The sequence below is a fragment of the Xenopus tropicalis genome, chromosome 4, assembly GCF_000004195.4.
Source record: "Xenopus tropicalis strain Nigerian chromosome 4, UCB_Xtro_10.0, whole genome shotgun sequence".
Taxonomy (NCBI): domain Eukaryota; kingdom Metazoa; phylum Chordata; class Amphibia; order Anura; family Pipidae; genus Xenopus; species Xenopus tropicalis.
The window spans coordinates 17,748,243-17,758,883 of record NC_030680.2 but is presented as its reverse complement, the minus strand read 5'-3'; the positions used below and the strand labels follow the sequence as shown (position 1 = coordinate 17,758,883).

Genomic DNA, 10,641 nt, shown 5'->3' with positions numbered 1-10,641 from the left:
TCCCGGGGGGCCGGCAACCTGACTGCCAATGAGTCGCAACGTTCCGGAGCTGTGACCCAGAGGGGTTGGATCCCCTGGGGTAGATGTGCGATCCCCCCACTGATGGCTCCGGCGGGGACTGTGGGAGATGAGGGGCGGTGCATTGGGTGCATAGGCAGAGGCTGGCAGGGGTGCCCGACAGCTGCAATGCCATGGGCAAGGTGGGCATCGCTGCTCCTCTTTGTAGCTGTGATGGCAGCTCTGCAGATGCCCGTACGGGCCATGGAAGGTAAGACTGGCACTAATGGGGGCCCTAATGTACCTGTGTAGTCTTGTCATATTGCAGGATTCCCCTATCTGCCCCATACACCGATACAGGCATATCCCAGTTACCCCCCCTTAGCCTGGCTGCTGCCCCTCTACCCCCATCCAGGGGCTTCTGTTTCTCCCACCAAATGCTTTTGTCTCCTTATCCCCAATGGTGTGCTACCTCCTGATGTTAAACCACAACTCCCACCATAGGCTGATGGGGGATGCTGGGAATTGTAGTACAACAGCAGCTGGCAATTAGACACAGATTGGGCAGATCTGAATTGAATGATGCAAGCTTGGGGGTTGTGCCTGCACTGTGCCCTTATTGTATGCCAGCCCTGGCACCACTGTGTTGTACCTTCTTAGTAGGCATTTATTTGCAAGCATGTGTAACCACTGCACAGCACTGATGGGGTTAAAAGTCAAACTGCACATACAGAGTTAAAATTGCCATTATGTGTTACATAGTTACATAGTTACATAGTTACATAGGGTTGAAAAAAGACCTGTGTCCATCAAGTTCAACCCATCCAAGTAAACCCAGCACACCTAACCCACACCTACCAATCTATACTCACATACATAAACTATAAATACAACCACTAGTACTAACTGTAGATATTAGTATCACAATAGCCTTGGATATTCTGATTGATCAAGAACTCATCCAGGCCCCTCTTAAAGGCATTAACAGAATCTGCCATTACCACATCACTAGGAAGGGCATTCCATAACCTCACTGCCCTCACCGTGAAAAACCACCTACGCTGCTTCAAATGGAAGCTCCGTTCCTCTAATCTAAAGGGGTGACCTCTGGTGCGTTGATTGTTTTTATGGGAAAAAAGAACATCCCCCAACTGCCTATAATCCCCTCTAATGTACTTGTACAGAGTAATCATGTCCCCTCGCAAGCGCCTCTTTTCCAGAGAAAACAACCCCAACCTCGACAGTCTAACCTCATAGTTTAAATCTTCCATCCCCTTAACCAGTTTAGTTGCACGTCTCTGCACTCTCTCCAGCTCATTAATATCCTTCTTAAGGACTGGAGCCCAAAACTGCACTGCATACTCAAGGTGAGGCCTTACCAGGGACCTATAAAGGGGCAAAATTATGTTCTCATCCCTTGAGTCAATGCCCTTTTTTATACAAGACAGCACTTTATTTGCTTTAGTAGCCACAGAATGACACTGCCTGGAATTAGACAACTTGTTATCAACAAAAACCCCTAGATCCTTCTCCATTAAGGAAACCCCCAACACACTACCATTCAGTAGATAGTTTGCGTTTATATTATTTCTACCAAAGTGCATAACTTTGCACTTATCAACATTGAACCTCATTTTCCAGTTTGCTGCCCAGTTATCTAATTTTGTCAAATCGCTCTGCAAAGCGGCAGCATCCTGCATGGAACTTATAGTTTTGCACAATTTTGTGTCATCAGCAAAAATAGAAACAATACTGTCTATGCCCACCTCCAGGTCATTAATAAACAAGTTAAACAGCAAAGGCCCAAGGACTGACCCCTGCGGTACTCCACTAACCACACTGGTCCAATTAGAAAATGTTCCATTTACAACCACTCTTTGTACTCTATCCTTCAGCCAGTTCTCTATCCAATTACAAATATTATGTTCTAGGCCAATATTCCTTAATTTGATCATTAACCTTCTGTGAGGTACTGTATCAAACGCTTTAGCAAAGTCCAAGTAGATGACATCAACTGCCATTCCAGCATCAAGGTTCCTACTCACCTCCTCATAAAAGGCAACTAAATTAGTCTGGCAAGATCTGTTACGCATAAAACCATGCTGGCACAAACTAATAGTATTGTGAACTGCAATGTATTCAAGTACCCTATCCCTTATTACCCCTTCCAAAAGTTTTCCTACTACTGATGTCAGACTAACAGGCCTATAGTTTTCAGGCTGAGAACGGGATCCCTTTTTAAATAACGGCACCACATTAGCAATCCGCCAGTCTCTTGGCACCATGCCAGACCTCAATGAATCCTGAAAAATTAAGTGAAGAGGTTTGGCAATCACAGCGCTCAGCTCATTTAATACCCTGGGATGAATCCCATCCGGCCCTGGACCTTTGTTTACCTTTACATGTTCAAGTCTCTTTTGAATTTCCTCCCGAGTGACCCATGCGTCAGTAGCTAAATTACTAGAACTGGGCATATTACAAGGGAAGCCTTCATTATCTGGCTCCTCAGATGTATAGACAGATGAAAAATAAGAGTTCAAAATTTCAGCTTTTTCCCCGTTTTCATCAACCAACGTACCCCCCCGTGATAATAAAGTTCCCACCCCTTCTTGCTTCATTTTTTTACTATTCACATAATTAAAAAATAATTTTGGATTCTTTTTACTCCTAGCAGCAATATCCCTTTCCATCTCTATTTTAGCTTGCCTGATAGCTTTTTTGCATGCTTTATTTGCTTCCTTGTACCTGATGAAAGTTTCTGCTGTCCCAGCTAACTTGAATGCCCTAAAAGCACGTTTTTTCTTACCAACCTCGACAATAACACTTTTATTCAGCCATAAAGGTTTTGCTTTGCGATGCCTCTCCTTGCTTACTAGGGGGATATACTGTTGCGTATACCTACAAAGCACTGTTTTAAAGATGTTCCATTTTCCTTCTGTGTCTAACCCCATGAAAAGCCTTTCCCAGTTGACACATTGCAGAGATGCCCTTATACTGGCAAAGTCTGCACGTCTAAAATTGAGTGTTTTAGTTACTCCCTTATAGCGCTGTCTCTGCAGCATTATCTCAAAGGAGACCATGTTGTGATCACTGTTCCCCAAATGCTCACCCACACAAATGTTAGAGATAAGTTCATTATTATTAGAAATCACCAGGTCCAAAATAGCGTCATTCCTAGTGGGTTCTTGAACCGCCTGAAATAAAAAGTTGTCATTTAGCATATTTACTGAATATATACAGTATGTGCCAGTGCAGGGTATGAGTGGCTATGTGCAGGGTGCCAGTGTGAGTATTGGCCCAATAGAATAGTCCCTTATATGATGAGAATGCCTGTCCCTAGGCTGTATATATGGGGCCTATTCACTATATGTGTAGCGTCTTCTGTGCGCAGTGTCTGTGCTGTGGGACCTTCCATGCTAAAACCCATTGCAGAGCAGAACCCCCCCAGGAGGGGCCTATAGGGCTTTATTGATGGGATCTATTCTTTATATATAGCAGGCATTATTCAGTGAGAGAATAAACTTATCGGAATTGGCCGCTTTATTCCTATTGGCTCCTAAACCTAAAGAATGGCAATATAAATACACATATAGGGGCTTGTGCCCCCCCCTTTGCTTTGCTTTGCTTGTGTATTGTATATTCTGGCACCTGATTTATTTAAGAGACTCACAGATACAATGATAAGAGCCGGCACTAATGGCTCTGTTTGTCCTGCTGCTGCCTGTAATTCCCATATCAGCCTCTGCCCAGAATGGAGAGACAAGGTTGGTTTTGGGGTAGGGCAGAAAGGAATTTCCTGGGGGGGTGTGGGGTTTTTTTTCTCAATGGGCAGTAGTCATCTTTGGCCACTTACAATTCCACTGGTTAGCCACATTGGCTATTAGAGCCAGGCAGGTCTGAGCACAACTGTTTGAATGGATTAGTCCGTTTCCCATAGGCAATGATTGGTGCCACTGGCAGAACTGGCTCGGCCCATCCTATCAGATCTTGCTTTCATTGATAAAGGTGATAAGTGGAAAGAGTTAATGTCAATGTAGAATATATTGACTCAAATTATTCAGAGAGTTAAGAGGGGAATTATTCTCCTTTTTGTTTATGGGACATTTTCCATTGGTTTCAACACAGTGGCGCTTTGTATTGTATTTGACTCTGTTACCATTTGTATCCTCACTATTCCAATGCTCTGATTGGCTACAGGTTGGTTCTGTACCGCTGTTTCAACACTTTGGGTTTTACACACTGACACAGAACAAAGTGATTACTTGACAGTTTAGGGGCACTTGTAAAACACGCAAGTTGCAGGGCGTCTGCATTGAATGCAAGATCTGTAGCTGAAGTTTTCCCATGAAACAGCACCTCTAGTGGTCAACAAATAATACTTAGCAATCCTGATGCAAACTATGGAGAATGTTAGTTGGAGCTGTGGCACTGAGTAGTGACTGGGGGCAATGCTGGGGGTGCCAACTGGGTCCTAGGTGCAGTCCTGGTCCCTCCCGCCCCCTCACCTATGCATTCGGCACATATGCAGGGCACATAGGAGAGGGCTACTTACCCTCCACCTCCATAAACCCACCATGAATGAATAAATGAGATGAATGGTTCCGTATTTATCCAAAAGTGTGGCAGGCACAGGGATTTTTAAATATTGCATTTTTTTCTGTATATGCACCTTGGGTGCCTATATAAAATATATGGCCCTGGCTGGAGAAGACCTGTCTGAAGGTGAGATGTGGGTAGAATATCTAGTTGCTCATCTACTGTAGATACTCCTGGAAGCCCAGTTTGACGGTCACTTAGGGTAAGAACTGAAATGAACACTCACTTGCTGTTCTAGATAGTCTGGGAATTATGAGGGAATGACCCATACAGCAATGTCTTCCATTTAATGGGGACCTGACCATATTTTGGACCTCAAAGGTGGGCAGATTTCAGAAAATCACCAACCTAGACTGTAGAGTGGGCTAACAGGGAGCTTCTAACATTATTATTGTAGTCATACATGTCCTTTACAAAGACATCTGTCAGTCATTAGAAATAAATGGTATGTGGGTGGGGGTGCTGATGTTGTGGTGTTTCAGGTTCTCGACACGGCAATATCTCTTTCTGGGCATAGAAACGTTCTACTGGGATGGGTGCTTGTGTGTAGAAATAGTGCTGGGAGCTATCTCCTACACATAATAGTGTGCTACACATTGGTCATTGACAATGGCCACACACACTGGCAATGCACCCTATATAATATCTAATCAGTGGATAGGGCTGTGGCCCATTTGGTTCCATCGCTTGGTGTAAGAGCAGTAAGTACCGTCCCTACATGGCCAGTTTGGGCTCACTGGTTCTCACTATACTGCTCAGCCACCTGGGCATGTATCTTATTCCAGGGAGTCGGACACCTGCAATGAAGGGGACAACCACCATCTTCTCCCTGGCTCCCAGTTGTCTCCTGCTTGAGTTCACACATGGCATATGTTCTGTATTGCCCGTGATTGTGCCCTGGAAAGAGGACACCCGACAGCCAGGAACAAGATGGCGGTGGCCCACTCAGCAGAAGAGTAGTACCTTGGGATGGTGCCCTTTTTAAAGAAGAGGTTCACCGGACGGGGTAGGAGGTAAGACAATTAGTGTCGCTAGTGGGGAACAATTTCCCCTTCTATGAGCTGATATTTCCTTCTATTTAAATGAAAGAAGAGGCCATAGCTGATCCCTCACAGAGGGCGACACGTTGGCTCTTAGAAGGAGAATGTGCCCCCGGTGAGTAGGTGAGACCCATATACATGAATGTATTTTTAGCTGCCAGTGTGCCAGTCATTACATATTTAGCAGAGGTTGCCAAGGGGCCAAAATCAGTTTATTAAAAACCGCAGGCGATCTTATACCCAGGGCACAATTTCATGCTGTTATGATACCGGCAGTGGCATTGTGCTGGGAATTTAACCATTAATTGTTTTATTGAATAATAAAACTCATTGTTTTATTGAATAATCATTCAACCAATCAGGCTTCCGAAAAACATACAGGCATAATGACCGTAGTGTGTGTGAATGTGATAGGGACCTTAGATTGTAAGCTTCTCTGGGCAGGAACAGATGTGAATGATGAATAATCTCTGTAAAACACAGCGGAAATGTGTCGGCGCTATATAAATAACTGGGAATAAATAATAATAATAAATAAGGTTTCTGTTAATGTAGAACTGAGGGGAACCTGAGGTATTTTATGTCTCTAGAGCTGCAAAGGGGAATTAACCTATAGAGTGCCATGGAGGCATATAAGGATGCGGCCCCTTAGCGGAATAACTTAATTTGATTATTTTAACTACTTCCCATCATTTCCATTGCTAAACCCTCACCCCCCTGTGCCACTGTGTATCTTGGCAAATGAAAAACCTTTTCCCCAAACCGGTCCCCCCACGAGGGCCAGGGCCCACCAGACTAGTGCCCCAATGTCTTGGCCCCCAGTCAGACCCAGTTTTTCTCCTCGCCATGCTTTGCTCTGTATCGGGCACTGGATTTTTTCATTTTAAAAAACACACTGGCACTGCGTCGGCCTGGGTGCAGATACATGGGGCAGATATTGGCGTGAAAAAGGGCAACTAGGCATCGGGCATCAGAGAAAGCGCAGGCGGAGAGAAGCCGAGGCACAGCTCTGTGTGCCATATAGTAACTCTGCCTGTGTGTATTTATATGTATATGTGTATATCCCCCTCTGGCAGCGGCCCCATGCACAGTTACTTACTGTCTCTTTAACTTCTGACTTTTGCCTATAGGCACCAGTGTTGCTGGGGAGAGGGGTCCGTGTGTATTCATGGGATGTAGAACTGGGGCCGTAATGGGCGGCACTATGGCTGTGGCTACATAGCCATATCAGTATGAAGGCAATGGAAACAAGGTTCCTACTATAACAAGCATAGGCAGATTTTCAATAAGGCTAGAGGGTAAAGCTGGCCATACACGCACCGATACTATCGTACGAAACCTCGTTTCGTACGATATTCGGTGCGTGTATGGCATGTCGGCGAGTCGACCGATATCACAGGAAGCTGCTGATATCGGCCGACTCGCCGATTGACCAGGTTAGAAAATTTTGATCGGGCGCCTGACCAAAATCTGCCGGCAGGACTGAATCGGCACAAGGAGGTAGAAATCCTATTGTTTCTACCTCCTTATCTGCTGTTTCAGCCCTGACGGTGTGTGGCGGATCTGACCGATGGTCGCACGAAACATCGTCAGATCGCCACGTGTGTGGCCACCTTAAGCCTCCCCAAACCTTCATTGGCACCTTAAAAAAAAAAAAAAAAAACCTGGCTCCGTTTCTGCACTGCCCTGCAAATCTTCTCCGGGTTCTGCAGAAATTAGCTGTGCTCTGATCTTTTGACCAATCAAGGCGCAGATGCAGACAGGGATCGGGAGATTTTGCAAACTGGAGGCAAGTGCAGAATTGAAGACTAAAAAAAGAAGAATCTGCAGGCTGTAAACTTTACCCAAGAACCAACTTTGAACTTTTGCTGCAGTTTTCATCCCACAGGTACTATACACAGGTACTATACTGTATATGTTCTAAAGACTGACCCACTAGCTGAAATTAAATTGTTTTTTGTCACCTGACATCTACAGTACCTAAGAGGCGGGGCATACAATGTATGATTGACATCTGGCATTTATTAATGAAGTTATAATTTGTATGGATGTGTTAATAAAAAATCATAATTTGGCTTTCATGTTTAATTTGAAAAGTACTTTTATTGTACAGCTTTTTATATCTGGGTGAGGGGTCCCCTTTAAATGGCTAACGAAATGTTAGTCAAGGGGAGTTTTTAGCACTCAATAATAAGAAATCCAAGTCTGGCTTGGGACTCCTCCAGTTACATGGGAGTAGGAGAAACAATAGGTTAGCTGAAAGCAGTTCTAATGTGTAGCGCTGGCTCCTTCTGAAAGCTCAGACTCAGGCACAATGCACTGAGATGGCGGCTACACACCAATATTACAGCTACAAATACATTTGTTGGTTCAAGAATAAAATGTTAAATGGCAGAGTGAATTATTTGCTATAAAAACAGTGTAATTTAGAAATAAAAAGTACCCCATAAAAATCATGGCAGTATCCCTTTAAGGATGTCTGTAGCATGGCTGTTATTGGGTTTATATAGAGCTCAATTAGAATGATGCATTTTGGGACCTCCCCTAATCTGTCAAACTCGCTGCAGAGATTTGTAAGCTGTGCACCCATATAAGTTCCAAATATGAAAAGTAAAAATCTAATGATGTCATTTTACAGAATTTAAAAAATAATCCAGACACCACCTTTTATTCTTTTTACCTGCACTTATTCCAAGCCCCACATTTTTATTTATATAATACCAGACAGGCCAGAAATACAGGGGAGCTTTGTGTAATACCATGTACAGACCCGGCAGCATTACTCTACTTGGCTCCATGGGCGTCCGCAGAAAATTTTCCAAGGGGGGGCAAGTAAGCTAGCATCATCCTGCAACAGATAAATATATATATATATATATATTTTTTTTTTTTTTTTTTGCAGGATGATACTAGGGGAGGCTAAATATGGCCCATACACAGACTGACCTACAGCTAATGTGACACTTAGTGGATTCGCTGCTGACGTAAAAAGTTAACCTCCAAACTACCTCTTGCCGTTCCCACTGACTTCCAGGGATACTGTACAAAAGTGCGGGTGGGGGTGCTTTTTTTTTTTTACCCTAAAATGTTTAGTATTAGTAGTAAAAGTATTCATACGCGCACTTCTGTTAGGGGATCTGCAAACATTTGTGTTTGTGATCAGTTAGCTTAAAGGGGTAGTTCGCATTCGAATTCACTTTTATTTTTAATGGTTTTTCAGTTATTTAGCTTTTTGTTCAGCAGCTCTCCATTTGGTATTTCAGCAGCTATCTGGTTGCTAGGGTCTTATTTACCCTAGCAACCAGGTAGTGATTTAAACAAGAGATGGGAATATGAATAGTTAAGGGGCCTACTTGGAAAAATAAGTAATACAAAATTATAATAATAATAAAATTGTAGCCTCACAGAGCAATATTTTTTGGCCCCCATTTGAAATCTGTATAGAGGCAGAAGAGAAAGGCAAATTATTCAAAAAAATTAATTAGGAAGACCAATTGCAAAGTTGCTAGGAATAGGCCATTTTATAACATACTAAAGGTTAACTTAAAAGTGAACCACCCCTTTAGATGTGTTTATGTTAGTTTTATAGCAAGAAAGGTAGTGGGTACTGACTCCCCATTATATACAGTGAGACGCAGTCTGTATTTACAAACCCAGCACATTATATACAGTGAGAAGCAGTGGGTACAGATGGCAGATATTCAGGCCCTGGCACTATAACACTGGCACTGATACACAACATTGGCCCCACTGTAACTTACTATAAATGAACAAAACAATGACAAAAAAAAAAAATAGTAAGTGCAAAAAACAACAACACATATATAAACACACAATGAGCTTTTTCAGAGGGAAAGAGTTAACTTACCCTCCATCTGTTAGGGTAGGGGATAGATTATATATTATTATAGATGTCAGGTCAGGTAAAAAACAATTTAATGTCAGCTAGTGATTCTTTAGAACTGTATAGTACCTGGGTATAGTACCTGGGTATAGTGCCTGGGTATAGTGCCTGGGTATAGTGCCTGGGTATAGTGCCTGTGTATAGTGCCTGGGTATAGTGCCTGGGTATAGTGCCTGGGTATAGTGCCTGTGTATAGTACCTGGGTATAGTGCCTGTGTATAGTGCCTGGGTATAGTGCCTGTGTATAGTACCTGGGTATAGTGCCTGTGTATAGTACCTGTGGGATGAAAACTGCAGCAAAAGTTGAGAGTTGGTTCTTAGGTAAAGTTACAGGGGCAGATTCTTCTTTTCAGTCTTTATTTCTGTTTCCAGTTTGCAAAATCTCCCGATCCCTGTGTGCATGTGTGCTCTGATTGGTCAATTTTACTGTCTGTCAAGGAAGCTGTGCTCTGATTGGAGAATCCACAAGAAGAAAGATCCAATCGGAGCACAGCAAAAACGGGCTTGAGGGGACTGCAGAAACGGAGTAAGGTTTTTGTTTTTTTTGCTACTTTTCCAGGGGGGGGCAAGTGCCCCCTCTTGCCCCCTTCTGTGGACGCCCATGGTCTGGACAGTCATCAAGTCAGCTCCGCAGGCAACACCAACAGGCTCCTGAAATGGAAAAAATAATGTTTAGTGCTGATGATAGTGCAAGACAGTGAATCTGGTGAATTTTTAAGTGATGTTGCTCTTTTTTCTGATGATGACCCCTCTGAATGTCCCCAACAACCACTTGTTACACATAAGGCAAAAACACCAATATCTCATCTTCCCACCCAAATAATGGAAGCTAAAAAAAATCGGTTCCACAAGTCACTCATTCTGATGAAAAGTCTCTGATGAAAAAAATGCACATTGTACACCTAGATTTGTGTGTTGCCACAACAGCTTACAACGACAGTCAGGCACGACAAGCCTCATACAAGGCAGCTATGTTAAATCTGCATGATTGTTTTGTTAGAAAAACAAAATGCCATTTTAGAGAACATAAGTAATTCACAACAGGAAATTAACAAAAACTTGCTAAGTGTTCTAGAAGCCAGTCGAGTAATGCCAACACGCTCT

General features: G+C 43.3%; 1 protein-coding gene across 1 annotated transcript in view; it reads left to right on the top strand.

Annotated features, from left to right (window-relative positions):
- Window positions 1-232: 232 nt before the first annotated feature.
- LOC108647437 (cleavage stimulation factor subunit 3-like) overlaps window positions 233-10,641 on the top strand; it is a 59,853-nt gene continuing 49,444 nt past the window's right edge. Inside the window, exon 1 of the mRNA XM_031900516.1 lies at window positions 233-268. The gene's annotated coding sequence lies outside the window, so the exon portion shown is untranslated. The remainder of the gene's footprint in view (window positions 269-10,641) is intronic.